This window comes from Erpetoichthys calabaricus, chromosome 8 (genome assembly GCF_900747795.2).
Source record: "Erpetoichthys calabaricus chromosome 8, fErpCal1.3, whole genome shotgun sequence".
Taxonomy (NCBI): domain Eukaryota; kingdom Metazoa; phylum Chordata; class Cladistia; order Polypteriformes; family Polypteridae; genus Erpetoichthys; species Erpetoichthys calabaricus.
The window spans coordinates 176940364-176963328 of NC_041401.2; the positions used below are offsets into that span (position 1 = coordinate 176940364).

At 34.2% G+C, this 22965-nt stretch overlaps 1 protein-coding gene across 4 annotated transcripts in view; it reads right to left on the reverse strand.

Annotated features, from left to right (window-relative positions):
• The window catches only part of rerea (arginine-glutamic acid dipeptide (RE) repeats a), a 365998-nt gene that overhangs the window by 239138 nt on the left and 103895 nt on the right, over positions 1–22965 (reverse strand). The window contains exon 1 of one of the 4 annotated variants that reach the window (XM_051931033.1): positions 14089–14519. The exons of the other annotated variants lie outside the window; for them this stretch is intronic. The gene's annotated coding sequence lies outside the window, so the exon portion shown is untranslated. Of the gene's footprint in view, positions 1–14088; positions 14520–22965 lie in introns of those variants that run through there. 4 annotated transcript variants of the gene reach the window in all.

The following is a 22965-nucleotide window of genomic DNA, read 5'->3' on the forward strand; positions in this document are numbered from 1 at the left end:
AAAATATTAGAATTAATAAAATTCCAAATTTGTAGGTAAAAAGTGTCACTGCTACTTGTACAAGTTGTACTGATCCCGAAGCTGAATGAATAACATGAAATTATCTTTAAAATACAGTAACTGTTTATCAAGCTTTCTAGCAAACACTTTTGTTTCAAGAGTGTAATAACAGCAATAATATAGATTTAAAACAATGGTAATATTGGTGCTAATTTTTAAATTTTGAGCTACAAGGATTTTACAAATACCTATGACTGAAAGCAGCACAAAACAGAAGCTCCTGAAAACAGGAAAGGGTCAGAGATTCTCTTTCTGTAGTAATCCATCTAAATCTTCTTAAGTCGGTATTTTGTCATCCATAATATTTATTATTCTCTACACAGTAACTACAAACTGTGTAGGCAATTAAGTTACAAGCTACTTCTCCCCACTCTAAGTGTAACCTTGGGCATTTAACTTCATTTGAGAATTAATCAAAGATCAGAAGTATAAAGGTGAGTAGAACTAGTGAAACAACTACCTAACAAACGGGCAAGCTGGAAAAGTAAAACATCTTTGATAAACTTATTCCATTTGTTACATTTTTTAATTAATTATAAGCACAGTTAAGAAATTAATTTTTACCATGTATGAAGCTAATAATTTTATAACAAAAAGATGTACATGGATGGAAATATAACCAACAGTGGGCTCATACTATATGTAATTGACCCCTTTTCATTACCTGATGTTTCAAAACGTAAGGAAACAAGCTGTTCATTGGAAAATGTTACGAAAATAATATAAATATTGTAACTGAAGGACCAAAAAAAAAAAAAAAAATCAGCCAAAATTTTTATTTTTGGGGACATGTGGTGAAAGCGTCTAATCTACCATTTTACCCCATTAATGAAACAGACAATAATGGGTTTAAATACTGACTGGTGCAACATCAGCACTTCCGCTAACTAAGTAAGCATTAAAACTCTTCAGATCCTTCTCATTCTTCAACTTGTATCTTTTTACTGAAGGCACATGTGAAATCTCCAATTAGTCTTTGCATTCCATCTGGGACAGTTGTTTCTTTACACTGTAGAAAATGGAAAACGGAACAGCTGCTGTCTGTGGTGGTTAACTGTGTGATCTACAGACCAATTTAGCAACAGGAAACTGAGGAAATGTTTCTTAGAATGTATCTTCCTGGAACCATAGAGCAACATTCCAGTTTTGGTCTGTCTGTGTCTTCTAATGTTCTCTCTTTATGTATAAACTGAGCTGACCTAGGTAGAACAAAAAACACCTGTAAGTAGTACAGGAAAGGGACACAAAAAATAAACTGACCAAACAATGACTAATACAGTATAGATAAATAGGTAAGAGATGATTAAAACTAAAACATAACCAGTTACTTAAAAATAACTAGAATTAATCATCCTCAAATCACAGCGTAATAGCAGATTATCTACAGTATGTATTCGACTGTTCTGTTTTCACGGAAAAAACTAAAGGTGACCTAGGACGGACTTAAAAAAATGAATGAATGAATGAATTAAATAAATAAATAAATGAATGCAAATTTCAGACATGCTTTACAGGCAAGGCAAAAGGGAATGTAAGCCCCAAACACCCCCCCCCCCCCCCCCCCAACATAAATTAACCATACGAAGACTATAATTATGCAATTACTTAAAAGACAGTAAACAATGCTTACTAGATCATCTAAAATTTTAACATAAAATCATAAGCAGCAAAAGTTTTACTTTAGCTTTATTGTTTTTCTACACAACTGCTTACCTTTGAAAGCTATCACAAAGCCCCAGAAACAATACATATGACCAGAAAAAACATTCATTTCAACTTAAAAGAAAAAATGTATAATATTAGGAGATCAAATATAAAATGCAATACCTGAAAATAAGCTTTTCAATGATTCAGTTAAAAGAACGTAGAAATAAATGAAATTAATGATCACACATACACGTACTGTATAATACACCCAAAACAAGTAACAAATAATGAAAGATTTGTTTGAATTTGTAAACAATCTACTAAATAGTCATTTAGTTAAAGTACTTTTAAACCATTACTACTACAAAACTGGTTTGTCTGAATTTCACGCTCTGGTCTGTCCAGATTCCTTGAGTGTTACAATCGATACCACAAGCCTAAATCCATGTGATCTATTGCTTAAGGCATATGAACAAGGAAAAAAAATCCCATATCATTTGAGACAGGAAAACCTAAGGACAAATTTTTAGTTTTAAAAAGCCAACTTTAAATTTTTTTATTAAGATGAGTTTGGATATAGTTGCCTAATAGACTTTTTTCATTTGTCAGATAACTTTTTATAAAGGGATAATCATTTAATTGTCTCTAACATTTTATTTGACTTCCTCCCAGGAAACAGAGGGTTAATATATATTCCCCTTCTCTGCATACATGTGCTAACTAATGCAGCACATGCAAAGTAATCAATAACAGCTGAACAACTGATTTAAGATTGTAATGTTTTGGAAGAAGTATAATTTTGTATATTATAAAATTTACCAGTTATGTGTCACAGGACATGCAAAATTTACTGACTCCAGCACTCAGAGTAAACAGGAAAGATAAGTTTCCTCAAATATTCTTTTGTGCTTAAGCAAATGCTTTGTGGTATGAAACTTAAATAAACACTTTGATCCAATAACCACAAACGACACTTACAATGAAGGCAACAAACTGTTCGCTTTGGACTGCTTTACTAAAGGCTAAAAGTAAAACAAAATTTACAGTGGATTGTTTGACGATTTTTTCATCATATTATTGTTAATAGTTGTAAACCAATCCTTGAGCATTTTTTCTCACACTATGCCAAAATAATAAGTGTTTACAAGCAGATTTTTTCTTTCTTATATAAGAAAGGGCATCCACTCAAAAGGATTATCTACAAGCTTCCATTTAATCAGCAGAAGCTGGCGAGCAAAAATCCCATTTCTCAGTGGAGTCTCAGGAGAGCTTTTTTTTTCAGCCATTATCAAAAAAGGAAATCACATTTTGGCTTCTTTTTTGGATTTCAATAGTAAATAGAGTTCCTACAGTATTTTGACTGCTTGTAAAACTGAATTCATCAGGGATTTGTTACACTGTCAGATATATGGATAGGAATTTTTTACTGCTTTGAGATTATAGCACTCTTGTTTTTGGCTCAGTTATTATAGTCACAGCTGCTTGTATAAACACCTGCTTTAGACAGTTAAAATAATCCTGCAAAAGGCCATAATGTGAAAATATTAAGATGCTTCAAATTAGAGGAGTTGAACCCCTACACTAAGTGAAATAATTCTACATGCTTAATAATGTCAATCATCCCTTAGAAAATACTTCAAATACTACGGTACAATATCCAATAAACGCCAAATTCATGTAAACCTGAAACACATCCATGTTTTCATATGAATCTGTGCCCAAATACTAAAACAGTCAAAATAAAAAAATGTATTGTACTATGTATGTTTGAGAATGTTATTTTATAAAACATATGCTCATTCTCCTAATTAAATTATTATATTTAACTTCTCAATGCACCAAAAAAACTGCTTCATACTCACAGTTTGAATTTTGTAACTGAATGACAATTAATTTAATCACTGGTTACCTCAGTTAAAAAATAATTTTATCACCCACAATTTACCAGTAATGAGTATGCAGAGTGTGAGCCAGAGAGTCACCTTTAAGGAACTTCAAGGGGGCAGAGGAAAGATTACTGTACCTATATGGTCTCTTCATAATAACAAATCTACCTTTCATGGGGAAGAAAAACGATTCTCATATGTGGGGGAAAAAATATGTCAGGCTTCCAAAATTGTTATGACACAGAAACTAAAGCAAGTGGAGGGTAAAATAGCATCTATCAAAAATATGCTGACACAACTAACTAATTTAATTATGGAATTATAGAAAGCCGGAATGTATTCAGGTTGTCCATCTTATAAAGAGATTGAACTCTATTGTTAAAAGGTAATATCCAAGCTGATGTAAATTTTTATGTGAATAACAATAACATGCCATTGCACAAACAAGATGTCCAAACTGTGTCATAACACAAATGGCAAATGCAACGAAAAACCATTTGTAACCTTTACCTGACTATACATTACAGCATATCTTCCATAGGAGACTTAAGAATGGCCCAGGAGCATTTTGGACTTCATGTTCTTACTGATGAGATCATAATAATAACAACAACAACAACAACAACAAATAATAATATTCCTGCCATGGATCTATCATTGTTCACTTTGTGTCTCATGGTGGAGTTACGAACGCTGATTTAAGCTGAGGTCAAAGAGTTACGTATGACCTTTGAAGAGGTTTTGGCAGTATAGACACCATTAGAAAGCCTACTGTCACACTCTGAACACAATGGCTCTGTCTACACTTTGGTGTATCCTCAGTCAGAAGCTTTGAAAATTGATTTGTGACATTTTTCCACAGATCAGCAACTTGATATATCAATTTCAATGGGGACATCTTCAATTTTATGGTGTGTGGGGGACAGGGGAAACCAAACTATTAAAACAAGTTGTTTATTTCTTTTATCACAATAATTTCAAGGGAGGGTTGGATAACATTTTTTATATCTTACAATTATGTTCTATATTGACTTTCTCACCAAAACACTAAAAACATTGGTGCTTTTTTCATTTAGGCATTTCACAACAAATGACTACAGCACATGAAAAAATTTGCATCACGCTCACAGTGAAAAACTGAAATATTAAAATTAAAAATGGAGTGAAATCTATTTAATGTCAATAAAAATGAGAACATGACACATATACACATTATATGTGCATGTGAATACTGTAAACCAGTTTTTAATTAACAGTTTTGTGTTTCTATGCAATTTAATTGTATTTGAAAATTTGGGCAGTGGTCTAAATTTGGCAAAAGGAGATTCACAACATAAAAAAATGAAGTAAATTGAATTGTCACAGGTCAACTTCAGTGTTACTCAGGGCACTTGAATACAAGCTTTAGTTCAACATTGAGGAGGAAAAATGCTGTAGGGATCTGTAGAATATCCAAATTTGCAACAGTACAGTACTAGAGTAATCTGTGCATTTGAATTTCATGTTGTTTTCACAATGACTTCAGTTTGCCATTAATTTTAGGCATTCTGTGTGTAGTGCAGCAAAAATAATTGAGTAAACCACAAGCTTCAAAGCATTAAAATATTTCAATGCCAAACTCAATACAATTATTTAATATGGCATGTGCTTTAAGGTATCACTGACCTAGAAGAAAACAAATGCTTATACGTGTCATTAAATAATTAAATTTCAGAGTGTTCAGTGGGTAAAAATGGTTTGTACTTCCATTGGACTGAAAGTCTGTAAAGGCAAGATGACTTCTTTCAAATAAGCATACAAATATTAACCTTTCAAGAAGTAAAGCTAAGGTATTTCATAGAACAACAGTATGGTCTGTTGCTCTGTTTGCTAATAAAGTTTACACCAGGTCAGATTTTAATTTTTCAAATCGCAGCTAACACTATTCCAAACAACAACAAGTAGTGTAATTCTGATTAGTTCTACTGTAAATGATTTAAATGTAAACATAATAACCTCAAACCCACTTAAGCCAGTTTCAGTTTGGGTGTCAATTATACCACAGTGCTGCCCATCCCTGATGTCAAAATAAAATACAGTTAGAAAAAATTGCACTTGATTAATTATTGTACCCAGTTTGGAAGAATAACCTTTTTAAACCATATTAAAGCTAGAAATATTCTGGTATTTTGAAACTATCAGTTGTGTAGCAAGTGGTTACTAGAAACTGGAGCATTTATTTGTCAAATGCTCAGAGAAAATGAGTAACAAAATGACAAAAAAAGAACAAGGCACCAGCTGATTTTTACATTTAGAAAGAACTGAGAAAATTCCAGACAACCACTATGTACGGCAAGTCTACAGTCCATTCACTGATTGAACTTTTGAAACTGTAATGACATCATCAGGCTAGTTTGTATTTTAAAATTAAAAGTATTGATTTATGAAGTTTACCAATATATTACTTAGGTCATGTCTTCTGTAGCCTATATAGGGTGTTCTTAGGGCTTACAAAAAGAGTTCACCCCATTTAATAAAACGATATATAAAATTCCTGTGCCACCAACATAGACTCCATCCAGCTACAAAATAGAGGCAAAATTACACCTTTTATTGGCAAACTGCACAGATTACAATGTGCAAGCTTTTGAGAGAGCTTAGGCCCCTTCTTCAGTCAACTTATAACTTGTAATAAAATGGATGGATAACTTGTTTCCCCATTTTCACTGCATTAAATTCACAATATACAGATTTCATGGAGATATTTAAATAACTGTGGACAAAATACATATTACTTTCATTTAAACTATGGTAAATTTATTATTCTGTGCTTCATACAACTGTCTAATAACTATGCAAAAAGCTACAAGAGAGCAAAATCTGTAAATATATTGACCAGCACTGATAAATACCAGTTTAACAGTTAACCATTAATCAATAGCAATGTGGATAACAAGCCCTTATCAGTTACATTTAAATGCAACCATTTTAACTCCAAATCCACAGTCATGAATGCAACAAAATGTTCTGGATTAAACAAGCATAATGCATCAGGCATAGTGACTTAATGTTTTCTACATGGCAATAAAAATGCAACATGAATGTGGTTTTCACATTAATTTAGACTTCCTCAATTACTGTAAGTCTTGATCTTTAAAATCAATTCATGAATTCCAAGTCTGACAATCTTTTTTTTGTGTACAAAGCAACATTTCTGGCCTTAACATAATTTGATGTAAAGTTGCAACAAAGATCTTACTTAATTTGCAATGTACGCAATCACCAAATACACAGCCTTGCAAAGATTTATTAATGTGCACAACAGAAATAAATAGTAAAATGAAATACTATGAAGAGAAGTCATTTCCTAACACCTTATAGGATCACTGGTGAAAAGAAAAAAATCTAAGAAATGCTACATGACAAATGCTCTTGATGGTACAGAAGATTAATATCTAATAGGGAAAGTATTATCCTGTTTAAATTTATTCAATAAGTGACTCAAAAAAATTTTGAATTAAATTGTGAATAAAGTACGGCAAAAGACAATAAATGGATGCAAAGGATTAATTAAAATTAAATTTAATTAGAATTTTAATCTTTCTTGATAAAATATTCAAAATTTTGACCAAGCATGAATAAAATTTCTGATTAGAAATAATACATATTGTATGGTTTCTAAATTAAAAGTGCCAATCCAAACTACAAATCCATTTGTTTCACTTTTCTAATATATCTAGCAAATATCTGGATGTTTTATTGACAGGAATAGATTGGCTTTCCAGAGCTTATTTGAGATTTCACTTTTTTATTCCTTTTGATACGCCTGATAATGGACATAAAGGAGGAAATGTGATTGAATGAACAGCTCCTGTTGAAGAAACATTGCCGTTTAGACTGCTGCCTTCTGTTTGTTAATTGCCTCTTTTAAAAAGAACAGCACAAAAGCAAATAAAAAAACAGAACAAAAAAGTTAATTGTTAAAAGGAAATGAATAAAGACCCTTAAGAGAATCTTGCACATTAAACGCTATAACTGTACACTGAAACACCCATTTTTAATTTAATCTAGTCAAAGTGATGAGACACTATTTGGTATATAAGGTATCACTGTATGATTTACTGCAGAAACCTATCAAATAATATTAGGTGACAAATTAGATACTATTAAAAAGGCAGTAATTAACCTACTGATAAATATGTTTGCTGGAAGAAAAAACAGTTTTCATGATGTGGAAAGAGGGGGCAGTGTTTAAGAACTACAGATCTGTATAATGTGATTTAATTGCTATTGCCTTGCTGTCTTTCTGCTCAGTAAAGCCTATTATTTCACTGTTTTTAAATCAGTTAAGCTGAAACTGTGAGTTGAATTGGATGTGAATAAAACATGTCACATCCTTTTGACATAATCTCAGCTCTATATCAGCATCTGCTTCATTGTTATGAACAATTAATACATTTTGGGAACACTGCTCTAAATTTGAGTTCTCAACATGTTGCTTTTTGGTGTTAGAATGTTTGGGTTAGATTTTACAAATATTTAGAATGGATTCATAAAGAATCTTCAAGTCTGTTTTAAAAGCATTTGCTTCCATGAATATAAACTGCTAAAACATTTTATTTAAACTAGACTTCAATAAAAAAAACAAGACTGATATAAAAATATTACACATTCATAGGTCTAGAATTACTCCAAATGATCACAATATGAGTTATTACACATCTTCCTTCTTCCTTTAAAGACTTAAAAAGGAACAGAAAACAGAAAAAAATCCATTTCAGTTTAGATCCAAAAAAGTAATTAAACAGATAACTTTATTGTTTAAAATTCATATATGAGTAAAATACACAAACTAAAGTAGATAAATAAAATTGTCATCACTTTCTATAAGCTTCAAACAAATAGAATTTTTAAAGAACAGAATCCCTTACAATATTTGTGAGGGTGTATGTCAATATGCATTACACAATAGCTGTGTCACCTGGCTTCGCCCTGGAAATTTCATAAGACAATGGGCGTCAGGTATAGTGCTGTCAGTTAATCAGGTGTATCAGAAGTATTATGCAACTAAGTAATTTTCTTATACAATATTTGTAATGTTTTTAAAACCAAGAGCTAACATCACTGGCAGGCAGTGTGGTAATATACAGTATCCAACTGTATCTTAAAAATTGAAAGTCACCTTGGTAAAGGTGTCAGTCAGGTAATAATTATATTATTAGGTCACTGAAGCTGCTTATTCTTGAACATGATATACATAATTGCACGAGAAAAACATTATGCATTAAATCAATTCCAACTTTTTACTGCTTTTCCTAGTAACTTTGCTTTTGTTGATAGTCACTGCAAAACACAATTTTTATTCTTTTGAACTGAAATCAGTAATCTGAAGGAATAATGTGAAACTTGAGTATATTTTAAAATGAACCACCAGAGTAGGATTGTGGAAATATGCAGAGCATACAGAATTAGTGGAGTTTGAGCCAATGGCCTGTGTATTATAAATCAAAACACTTGAAAAATTATAATAGGCCAAGAACTATTTGCATCACATTGTTACCTTTCATTAGGGGGCACAAGATTGGCACTTAGAGCAGGCCACAAGTGTCCCTGTAACCCCCTCCAATGTTCTGGGCCAGAAGCAAAACACGAAATGCCTCTGCACTGATCCTGGAGCATGCCACAGTGCCTTTTGAAAAAAAAAAAAACAAGAGGGAGCAAAAGGCAGCATCAACTAACTCTGTTTTAACACTTCTTTCCCCATCTTCAGGCAAAAAAGTCCTGTCTGATAATGAGTAATGTCGCTGCCACTCATTTCAAGGACGCCAATTCTATAAATATCTGAGTTTGACCTTTTTACAGTATACATGTATAAATTCATACATGCGTAAAAACACACACACAGTGTACATATATTCTGTGGGTATGTGTATGTATGTATGTATACATACATACACACATACACACACACACACACACACACACACACACACACAAAGATAAGGGCATTCAGGTCAGGTTGAACATTGCAATACAAAAATAATTTGAATTTATTAAAAAAAAAAAGACCTTATTTAAAGGCAAAAGATAACATTCAATTGCAAAAAGTTCAGTTGTTTGTTTTACCAGCACTAACTTTGGAATCATTTTACTCCAGATATGTCGTGCAAAGCTGCAGTATTTTGCAGATCTGTTTTTGCACTTCATTTCCATGATCAGACACTTCTTAATTTTGAATAGTTAGCTTATCATTACTAGATCTTTATTCATAAAACTTACACCCACACCTCTTGACAATGTAGTTTTTTTTTCCCCCTTTGAGCCCATATGTGTATTTGGAGACTTTTCCGGGGCCCTAAAAGTATCAGTTCGCATCTGATTCTGTCCCTTTCACTCATAGTCCCCCAACCCATGACTGTTGTTTAATGCCAAGACCTTCTCATTAAAGCAAATGTAAAATCATAATTCTGGTTTTCCTTTTATTACAAAAACTTTAAAATCCCTGCTTTAAAGAGCCAAAAAGCCAAGTCCTACAATTAGTCTATGTCCTACATGGCTGTCAGTTTGACACATAATACAATACCTACAACAGTGAGGTGTCATTAAAAATATTCAGGCAATCTGTATTAAAATATTTCTGTATCTGTAAAGGAAAAGAAAGTAGACAGATTGAGCAGAGCCTGACTTGTTATCATGACAATCCTGTAAGCCACATAGGAGCTGCTTTTCTGGGTGAGTCCACAGGAGCCGGCAGGCCTTTCATTCTGAATGCCATGATATTAACTTTAACCTGCCACTGTCCACCTCAAAAATAATAAAACAACCCTACCTTCGACCTGCATGCCTTTTACCTGCTCTTTAACTTCATTCACTATTCTCACACTGTCATGATCTTACTAACTGACTTGTACTCCTAATGATCCTTATCAGCACAGCAAGCTAGAAAAGCAGCTACAAAAAGGAGCCTAAAGCCCACACAAGCCACAAATGCTGGCACCACGATTCGCTACATTATTATTACTTTTTTTTTTTAATCACTTGCAATGCCTCTGTAAATCTTGAAGTGTTTATGACACCGTTATGCAGGTTTTGTAGTACTTTTGAAGTGCCTTGAGCATGGGAAAGATGCTATATAAATAAAATGGATTATTATTACTCAGCTGGGGTCTCTCTGCTGCAAACGTATTGTCACATGTATTTAAACAAAAGGTGTCCGAGTACCTCTAGAATTTTTTTTTTTTTTGCTGATATTGTTTGTTCTTGTTTGTTCACCCATTATTTTAATAAAAAAGTATTTTATACAAACATACATGTATAATGTCCAGAATCATTAATCTAAGTTTGAATATATTTGCATATTTACTTATTTTAACTGAAATATTCAAACCTTATTTTTTGGCTAATTTGATAGCCCTAATATGCATGTGAATATTTTACAAACATGTTTTACATATACACAACACACACAAAAGCACACACATTATACATACACGCCCACACAAGTAACATACAACTGAAACACATAATTGTTGTGTTACACATCTGTTAGCTTCAACAGATTACCTTCACCAAGGCAAACAAAATATTCATATATTTATAGCACCTGGCAATTTTACAATGCACTTTAACAAATAATTGTATTTTTTAAATGAATAAATCAATAAAAAAATAACTAGTCAAAGTACAAATTTGCAATTTGTACATGGGGATGACAAGGGCCATCATTTATACAACCAGCATTAGCAAAAACTTCCAATAAACAGACATGCAAAAGTAAACCCTATGCCAAAGGAAACATAAAATTTAAGATGAGACAGATGATATAGTCGTAATTTGTGCACAAATTTGAATTTATAAACATAGTATAACCATTTTTCAATATATGAATTGGCAAACACTATGGTGGTGTCACATTATTTAAATACTTCAAAATGTAATAATCATTCAAAAATACAGTTATCAAAAACACACGTAAACCAGTCACCTACTTAAATATCATGCTCAAACACAGTGAACCTCATTTCCTGATAGTGCAGTAACAATTAAAGAACTACATCACTTTGTAATTCTAAATGGAGACAAAATAAACCTTGATAGCTGGAGAGATGCAGGGGCAGTACACTAAAGAGAAGGAAAAAAAATCAGCCTCTCATTAACACACTTCTGTGCCAGACATAGGCCATCAATCACCAATCAATTATCTCAAGCTGCTCTAATCAAAATTTGCTACGAATACAGCTTTTGTGTGAATTAGTCACAACTAAATGACTATCTCAGGATTCACTTGCCTATTTGGAACGAAAAAATGAACACAGATGTATTTAAAAATAGGTTTGTTTAAAGAAAACCAGACTAATGATGAATTAAACAATAAATAAAAAATTGTAAATAATTATTACAGAATGTTAATTTCAAATGATTCATTGCAGAGAAAAGCCAAGTAAAATGACACATTTTATTGGCTAACTAAAAAGATTACAATATGCAAGCTTTCGAGGCAACTCTGGCCCCTTCTTCAGGCAAGATCTAATGTTTCATTTGTCATTTCAATGGTTCATTTAAAACTTGTATTTCTGTTAAACATCAAAAGGAAAAAGGAAACAAAATGGGCAAGAAAGCCAGTAAGACTGTGCTTAAAATGTATGCTCAATTTACAAATCAAATGCAGTTTGGAGATTATAAGGCAACACATAAATGTATTTGTTAAGCAAATAATAAAAAATAAAAAAAAATAAAAAAAGTTATTTCACCAACATTCCACTTTTTATAGGTTTCCTTAATACGGAACACCTGACATGCAATCTGCCAACAGCGCTTGAAAATAATGTTACCAACTCTGTTTTAAACAAACACCCTGTGTGACAAAGCCCCAAGGCTTTTGTGACAACCACGTACAAATGGGAGTCTCAAGGTGCCAAGCAGTTCTCTTCAGAGAACTGCAGCACATGTTGGTCTCAGAACTTTGAAGCAATTTGAACTACATTTATGCACATCTTGATTTCCAAAACAAAATTTAAAAAAGAGTTCATCAAAACAAGCCAGCCACCAGAAGTAAACAAGCTTTTCAAAGAAGGAACATTCAGAAAGGGGCTAATGAGATAAACAATAAAATTGTGACATAAATGCATCAAAACAAGCACATATGCTGAAAGATAGCTAAACATGGATACAAATTATACATTGCAGATAATGTTATTAAGATCATTTTCTAATAAAATGGAAAAAGATACACAAACATGGACAAAATTTACAGAGTACAAATAATGACATTTAGTTCTTTTCTTGTAAAATGTTTGAAAATCAAAACATACCAACAGTATTTAAAAAACTTGAATATTAAAAAAAAATAGTGTACAAGTATATACACCCCTGCAAACACATCATAATTTATCTTTTGGCATGTGCACAGGGGTATACATGACGAGGCGAGATTCCCCTTGTGGATTCTAAAATTGACACTACTAGTATTGATGAGACACGGATTTCTACTTGTTGCGCCATATATTTAGGTGGACGGCTGGCTCAGAAGCATTCTATCTGCATATACAACTCTGGACAGAGGGCACTTAATATTGGATAGCTGAATTGCTTGGTTTGTACAGCTTTGTAAAACAGATCTACAACCACAGTATACATCACACATATCCACACAACGTGTGTATGAGCATACTCTTTGATGGCTTTGCACCTAATGCTTGGATTTGAGAATGGATGGATATGCGATATAGATAAGAAGATATGATTTGCTCCTTGTAACCATAAAAATGTGAATAAGAGGAAAAGAAAAAATACACCGTATTTATGCATCTAAACTAATTTATGACTGATACTGATTGCTCTGGCAAGTCTGCAATGTGTACCTCTCCTTATATGTTACAGCCTGTATTTACAAAAATAAAGAATATGTGCAGGGGGTGCAATACAGGGATGCTCATATGAATATGATTAGCTAGGGCTGAATTTTTTGCATATGAACTCAGGAAAAACAGAGGGCAGCACGTTTGAGTTGTGTACCTGCACATTAAAAATGGGCAAACTCGTGTTACCAAGCTGCATTTCCGAGATGCATCCCCTGTTATACGGAGACTGCTACACACCGCGTAATCTCACATAAATACATATCTAATGTGTTTGCACAAACACGTAGCGAGCTACAGAGCATAATAAGCATAATTACCCACATGCGGCAAACGTGCTGGATGGCCTGTATGCTGAACCCCGGAGAGAATGTCACATTAGTCTACTTGCGGAACGCTTGCTTGAAAGTAAACTCGAAAAGCAGGGTTAAATGGGGCGGTCGCGCGCAGTTAAGTAGGGACGACTTGACTCCATCCACCCGCGTTTGACTCTTTTCACGCTACTGCCAAGCCGAGTCGGGCCACGGTTTACTGGAGCCTATCAATCTCTCTTACTGACCCAAGTGGATGCGCACTCAGTCTCACTTAAAGTTCTGGGTTCGGATGAGAACAATCCCGTCGCGAGCGCGCCTAGTCTCCCATCGGTTTCGTTCACTCACCCGCCAGTCTGTTAATCTTTAAATTCCTGGAGGTGACGGCACACAACTTCACCGCAATCCAAGCAGCTGTTCCCAAGTGACCCCGGCGGACCTTTCTTCGTGGTCTGGGCACCATCCAACAGAAGCAAGGCAAACAATGTAACAGCCACTTTTCTTCCGGTCTTCCTTGTTTTTTTTTAATCCGTTACAAGCCGCATCCCGCCGAGGTGGAGAACAAGGCAGAAACAGCAAGCAGGCACTTGCTAAACAAAAGACGGTCCTTGCTTTGCCGATTTCCATACAAGATCACCCAGACGCTTAAACAACGAACACAAGAAACAACGTGAGAGAAAGAGAGCGCGCCAGTGCGCAAAACGCAGGGTGGGGGGTCCCTGAGAGACCCCCAGCGTCTGTCGGAGCGCAATGACAGTGGAGTTGGCGTGAAGGAAATTACTGTTGAACGTTTTACCGACTGAGCTACTCCAGCTCGTGCTCTCCCCCCCCCTTCTCCCTCTTTCCCTCCACGATCGCGCGCACCCTCCTCCCCTTAGTGTGACACGGGCGCGCGCACTTCCTCTCAGCTGTTCGGCAGACACTTCCACATGCCTGACCCAGTCTTTTTCATCCAGACACTGGTGAAGAAGGACACCACCCCCTTACACACACCCTCTTAATACATCAGATCCAAGCGGAAGAGAAAACCCGGAATGGACTCCTGTCCCTGGACACCACGTACGTTTTATTTTGGGGGGAGGGGGTGCTTCGAGTGCACGAAAGATCCCCTCTGATGGATGGCAGCTCTTAACAGTACGGTCAACTAGAAAATGCATCGGTAAGCAAGATATTAGAGCAGAGCGTCCCCGGGAGTGATCAGCAGCTCCCAAGCACAGCGGCTGCAAGGAATATCAATGCACTGCTCTGACGTGCATACTGCGGATCAAAAGAATTAAGAATAATCATCATTAACAATTTAGAAGAAAGGCACTCAATCTCTTTTGTCTGAACGAATTTAATAATTGCAATTAGCATGAAGCACTGTGCCAAGCATTTTATTCTTTCACCGTCAGACGAAAAGTACCCGTGCTTTACAATTACCATGAAATCTGGAGAAGACACAAAACAGAAATAAACACTTCAATACTGTTTATTTAGCTAACACTATTCACACACACACCCCAGTAACTTACAAATCACAAATGCATAATACAATTGTTTCTATATTTCTTAAGTGGAGTACTGGCAGCTTAAGTGACATTGTTCAGGCTTACAGGGAGTCAATGTTGGCAGTGGCATCACTGCATAACTGAGCTACTGCTCTCACGAACACTGACCACCTGAATTCAGGTGTTAAATGTGTTAACTTCACCATTTTAAACTCTATTTTTACAAGTTAAGGTAGAGTTTGGGTACCCCTTCAATATTTTACAGCAAAATGGCAGTGAATTGCTTCAACACAATTCATAATCACAACCTGTCAAAGGATCAAAATAAACGTGGTTCCACATTCAAAGCTTCAAAAATAAAACCTGTGACTTTAATTTCTAGTGGCCTTGGTATCAATATCCTTTACATTATGCCATGGTGCACTGAGGCTCATCTCTACACCCCTGTTAGAAAAGCCTTCAACAGACATGAACTGAACCATCACCTTGGTTTAATGTTATAAAAAAAAACTTTGTCCAGCCACTAGGTCATATGGGCTATTTACATGGGATTAGATAAACCAATGGTACTGAAAATGCTATATAATTTTGCACAACAGAATGAATACTTACTTTTGGAAAAAGTGATCATGTTAAATATTACATTTACATGTGTTTATTATTATTATTATTTCAGCAGATGCCTTTATCCATTTTAAACAAACAGCCCCTTCACTAAAATTTCTGAAGACAGCAATTTTTTTTTTTTTACAAGGGTAAGGCTTATGTATAGAGGATAGCCTTGTTGCCTCATAGTTCCAAGTATATGAATTCAATCCAACATGGAGTAAGTCATGGGTCATTAAAGCCCCCTGCAATGAACTGACAGAAATCTGCAGGGTTGGTTCTTGCCTTATACTTTGTTAGTCCAAAAGGCTAAGAGCCCTTTCAGACTTGTAATAGACACAGAAACTTTTTTTCATGCTTAATACACTTCTTACAGTATCAAAACTGTACAAACCACAGCACTGCAGTACTCAATTACATTACAACGATTATAAAATACATACAATTTGTAACTTATCCTAACGTTTACATTTTACTGGTACTGATGTTCACACATTCTTTTCCCATATGAGTACTGTATTTTACTATATTCCCAGGTGTTGACAAGTACTAACAAACAACATGAAAACTTTAAACAATTGTGGCCAAGGACTGGACTTCAAACCAAAAGGCCACCAGTTCAATCCCTCCTTCCAACTCACAGTGTGACTGTGTGAGCATTCACTAAACCGCCCTAAGACCCAATTGTAAAACTTATGTGAACATTTATCCTGTATTATGATTTTGAGAGTCACCTTGAAAATTACTTTGGAAGACACATATGTAACAATAGATTTTACTATTAGCCCCATTACCATCTAATTTCAGTCAACAGAATCACCACCACCAATCATATTAGTGACAAACATTTCACATGAAATAAATAAAATTTGAAACCTACTAAAATCATTCCCAATTCAAATGCCTGCATAAATGCAATACTCTGTACCAATAACAAAGCCTTTCACACTATAATCCTCTAAGATACAAGCACTATAATATGTATTATATATTGCCATAACATATAAAATTTGCAAAATTAAATGTACATTATAAAATAAAACCAAACATGGGTTCACCAAATATTGAGATTTTACTCCCATTTAATTTGTTCCAGGTTTTATTCATTGTCAAAGTTGCTAGGTCTTCAGATTAGATAATTCTAGCCTAAACATACAAAGAAAATAGGCCTGTTACATTTCCTGTGTTATAAAAATTGAAGATTTTTCTATTTTTATTTTTCTGTTTCAAAGCAACACAGCCAATTTTATAAATCTAATTGCAAAACTTCTGACGAAAAATAAAACATTTATTTCAGAATGTTTATAATTTGTACAAATAAAAAATCTACCACATTCCCCATGTCAAAGAGATTTTCTGGAACAATTCAGTGCATGCTGTGACTATGCCCTCCTTCTGTTGCCCTGTGTAATCGTTAGGAAAAAACACAAACAAAGCAAGCTTTAAAGAGTTTTTTTCAAAAGCTATTTAAACAGACTAAAACAATTACTCTTGATATTTACACTTTTATATACACATATATCAGCCTTACACATCAGTGTTTAAGTGAGGTTAGGTTACAAAATAGGTCTAATATTTGCCAATTTTAAAGTCCAGACTTAAATGGCAATTCCAGGCTTGCAGAGTGGGTGTTTAATGTCAGTTGCGTGCTGTGAAGTGGTTGGATTGACTGTCACGGGTTACAACAGAATCTTCAAAGTCACCCCTGCCCCCATACTACCCTCACCAGACCAATAAAAGCAACAAGGAACACCTGATATACGCTACTTTTTCCCCCTGCTTAAAATTACATCTTTAAAATTCCTGACCTGCATACCAAATTTCAGGTCTTGAGAAGACTGAGATACTGTTTTGTCAATCACAAGGCTTTAGAGGACCAAACTAACCTCACAAGATGTTTCTGGACAATCACAGAAAACCAAAGATTAAGACAGTAATCTGCACTAAAAGAACCAGGACAAGCAAATACTGCAAGTGGGATATGTTTAGCTAGAAATCAAATGGGAAACTAAACACTGCAACTTAAATGAAGTGCACATTTCTTCTGAAGAGTCTGTCCAATGATCAAATCTCATTCAATACCAAATGGTGTACTATGTGTTATGAATGTCATTTGTCTATATTGTTCACTAACTCTTGCTTTATTACATGACAGATTCCTAAAATCTCTTCTGAAAATGTCTGGTACAAAGCACAGGTCAAACATTCAATGGAGGACACAACAGATATAGCAAATTTATGGAGCCATCTTGCCAGTTTGGTACATTTTTGATGTTTTATGTAAACTAACACTATCTTGGGTACCAAAGAGCCCCACTGATTAGAATTACTACATAACAGATCTAGTCTGAGAAAATTATGCCATGCCAGGTCGCTATTTGTGTGGTGTTTTCTCCTGGTACTCTACTAATCTGCAAAGGATAGGCTTTGGCACACCACAATCTTGGTTCTGATTAACAACAACAACAACATTTATTTATATAGCACATTTTCATACAAAAAGTAGCTCAAAGTGCTTTATATAATGAAGAAAAGAAAAATAACAGACAAAATAAGAAATTAAAATAAGACATTAGTTAACATAGAAAAGGAGTAAGGTCCGATGGCCAGGGTGGACAGAAAATACAAAAAAAAATCCAGAAGGCTGGAGAAAAAAATAAAATCTGTAGGGGTTCCAGGCCACGAGACCGCCCAGTCCCCTCTGGATAAGCAGATTTGAGAATATTAGCAAATTCAGACTTCTGCTGTATATAAAAAAACACTTATTTTTAGGATTGCTTTTAAACAACAAAAAATAATAAAAAATTTCCAAATGCTCATAATGTGTTTAGAAAACATACTTTTTTCCTAAATCTTATTATGCTGCAAACAGTGCTAACTACGTACAACACTTTCCACTCTTGGGTTCACTAAACTACATCAAAGATAATAAAATAGTCAGTGCTTCATAGTGCGGTTTTTAAATAAAAATATATGCATAGGGTGTCAACAAACAAAAAACGTTCCTCTGGCATACATAAAAAATATTGAAAGGAACACCTGAGACTTAAGGTTTTCACTGCTTGCTGATCACATCAACTGTTGTTTTATATTAAAAAAAAGTACAAAATTAAACATTTTTATTTAAGCAAAATGTATTCTGAGATTGAAAAAGAAGTACACTAGATACAAGAAATGATTTTCAAAATATATAAAAACAAAATACCGTTCCACTCAATCTCACCCTGAATCAGCACTAAAAAGCAAAAAAAGGCTTGTGAATATTGACAAGTTACAGGTTTGCTATTTTCCCATCAAAATGTAGAAGGTGATGATTCTCAGAGTATTTGATCAAAGAAATGGAGTTCATTTTCCTAATAACAGGAAACATCACAGTACCACCACTACTAATTTTGACACAGTTCCTCCACAGTGGTGTACAGCAAGCTTCAGAGAAAATAAACCATGGGGCCCAAGGACTCCTGAATGAGGTGATATCAAATTCTAGCTTCTCTAGACGAAATGAACTCTCAGATCCAATTTGAACATTTAACAGCCTTGGGAGGACATGTCTGAGAGAGAAACGAAAATGTAACAGTTCAGGTATGCTCAGGTAGTATGGGATGTCTTAACCTAACACTGCTGGCACACTTTGGATTTTCTAGCTTCGACTGCATATTGGTATAAAAATTTAATTAGAAATTAGCATCACTACTGATTTCAAGAGCAGTGTCACATGATAAAATAACAGGATTTTACAGACTTAATTTACTATGGGAAAAAAAAAAATCAAGAAGTAGCAGACAGAATTAGCTAATATACAAGTATAGAAATGTACTTAAGACACTTAAAAAGTATATATTTAAAACAACTGTTTGCGCTTGTGTTCCACGGATTATTTAAAGTTGGTCTACCACAATTGTTAAATTTGAATAGCATTGCTCAATAAGCATGAAAACATGAAGAAAAATATATGGATCAAAAAGCTACTTAAACTTGCAGTGCATGTCCTTGAGATATGCCTTTACAAGCACATCCATTGTTTTCAGTAGTCGTCCTTTCATTTACAGGTTTTCCATAGTTACTGGCATTCAAAGTGATTGTACTACCATTGCCTCACTGTACAATACAAACTGGGTCTGCTAGCCTTAAAAGATACAGTAAGTTCACCTACTTTTGTAACATTATATCCAGTTTATCTAACTACCACTACAGAGCACAAGTCTTAGATTCATCACTCTCTTTTTGATACCAACTGTTTAAAGCATATCGAGTATATTTCCGTGATATTTTGAATGGGTGTCAGATGAGCATTGCCAATTTATAAAGTTATTCCCTGTTTACTGCATTGTTCAATGTTTAAATGTATTTACTTATATATAATGCTTATTTTACCTAATGTACTGTGATGTTAAATCTCCATAACTAAGAACGTAAGCTGTATGGGCCAAAGAATGTCAGTTTACAACAGGTAATATGTAACACTTAAAAGCAATAATAATATGGCACCTAATCCATCTATTTACATAAACTGCAAAGCACAGACACTGTCATTATTGCAAAATATTTTCAAGCCAATCTCAGTAAAACAAAATCCTCTGTTCTGTAAACAAAGCACAATAAATAGCTTTTCCTCTGTTGTACATCATTCAATGAATCAATATTGTATGAAGCACATTTCACAGTGAACACTTTTATAAAAGAATTAACATTACAATAAGATATCCACAATGCCCTGAATAGGCTATGACTAAAGACTGGATATAGACAGTACCCTTAAAGACACAGAAGAAATATGAAGTGCCACTAATTGAATTCAAGAATGTACAGAATTGGGTAAATCCTTGATTGTTAGAGGATAAACACAAACAGACAGATCCAAACAGCAGATGCCACAACATATCTCAGCTGTTGTTCAGATTTGCATGGGGTTTATACTGGCTGTACCTGTAATGGTCACATATGTCACTGAAAATGTCCATCAACGTATTAATTATGAGACTATATTCTAAAATTCAGGAATAACACATCTCTACCCTTGGAAAATATAGATTAGTCTCAGAATTTTACAAAGTAATGCTGCAAATGAAATAAATCAAGCATTCTACACTTGAAGGGAGTAAGGTACACAGGCAGAACAATAAAAGAGATGCAAGAGAAATTAACACTTTAAACCACATTAATTAAAAGGTCAAATACACATGCAAGTTGATGCTTCATGATAAACTTACTAATAACAGAGATAAATATAACTGGCCACAATGTGCACAGAAGTGAAAATTCACAATGACATAATCTGTACATGCTTAGCTAAACACTATAAAAACAAAAAATAAAAAATTCATCATCAAAACAATATCTAAACACAAAGATTTCTTTGGATTTCCTGTAATTATTAGCTAATTTAGCATAACAAAGTAACTAGAACTAAGAAAGCTGTTCAAATTTTACCAACTGTAGACCACATTATTCTTACATAGAGTTACACTTAAAACTAAATGAAAAGTAGATATTTTGAAATAAGAAACAAGTAAATAGTTTGAAGGTATTCAAAGAAAAAACAAGAAATCGACAAAACAATCATCTTTTAAATCTTTTAAGTTTTATTTTGGTAATAAAAGGATAAAAAAAGTTACAAAAACAGACACAAATTTAACAAAAGAAAATGAAAGAAAAAAAATCCCAGATACACACTTGCTTCAAACAACAACAACTATGAAAAGCAACTCACTTCCTCCAAGGAAATCACACAGGCTTAATTATAATGAGACTAAATTGATTATCTTTCAACTAGGCAAAAAAATCAGCTCTCAGTGTTTGCTTAGCAAGGAAACTTTGACACCCTGTACGCAGAAAACAATTAACATCACCCTTGTATTCCTGTCCAAAAGAAACTAAATAATGGAAAGCCATTGTCTGCCGTGCAGTTTACACTGTGAATGTTACCGACTCTCACAGAAATCATTTGAGGCATTGATTACACACAGTGGAATAAATCTCACACTTTTCAATGAAATTTACTATATGACTTATTAAAAACTACACTTGGTAAGTCTTCATTAAAAATCCTTGTCAACCATAGACAGACATGAGCTAGGACTCCAGTTGTTGGTGCTCCCAGTTCCAGGATTTGCAGATGCCTCTATTTATCACACAAGCCTGTCATGTTGAGCACCATTAACAGATAATGAAAGGAGACAAGGGATGCAGTTACAAGCAAAGCCCTCTACATTCTACAAGCCTATGCATGTAACCAGGGATCAGACAAGCTCTGCTCAAAATTACACATTTGCCAGTTTTAGAAAAATTGAAATAAACGTCTCCCTTTAAAAATGATTTGTGTTGTTTTAAGAAGCAATGGAGATTTACACAACAATGACCTCTAACAAATGAGCATGTGCTTTTATGGGATTAGCATCTGGGATATTGTACATCATTGGCTCCCACAATTCATCTGTGGGGAGTGGGGGGTTGGGTATGCAGATAAATAATCATCAGAAATACACAGTCAAAAATTCAAGAGGTTCAGGGCATGATAAACCCAGCATTATCAAACATTTTTGCATAGAAATTGTGTTAGGTTTTTAGCCATTTACATTAAAAAAGTTATCAATATAAATTAAAGGTGTCAATATTATTAACCTAAATCTGACCAATATGTGCATGTGTGTATCCAGTACACTGTACTGTATATAGAGAGATCTATACATAGACATGTTATGAAAGGCCTACTGTAAACAAAATATATACATATTTTTTAACCTTTAGCTCCATAAGTACAAATATCAACCTGCTTTAGATAGCACAAGAATATACAAGCTGTCACAAATAGCTGTACAGTTACAACATGCATGTGACATCTGAAGATAACAAAAACTGGAAAATATCCAGCACTGCTTACAAATAAATACACAGTAAACTCAAGAATGGTGCCTAAACCAGCAAAGGAAAAATAGGATTGAAGCACATTAATGTAAAGAAGGGAACTTTAAGTAACAGAGTAGGACAAAAAGCAACTTTTAGTTTCACTGAAGCAATGTCTAACAATGTGCCACTAGCTGCACCTGATACAGTTGTTACCAATTTTAGAAAGTATTACAACATGTGAACAGTTAATTAGACTTTGTCTGCTGTTAACCGTAGTACTAGG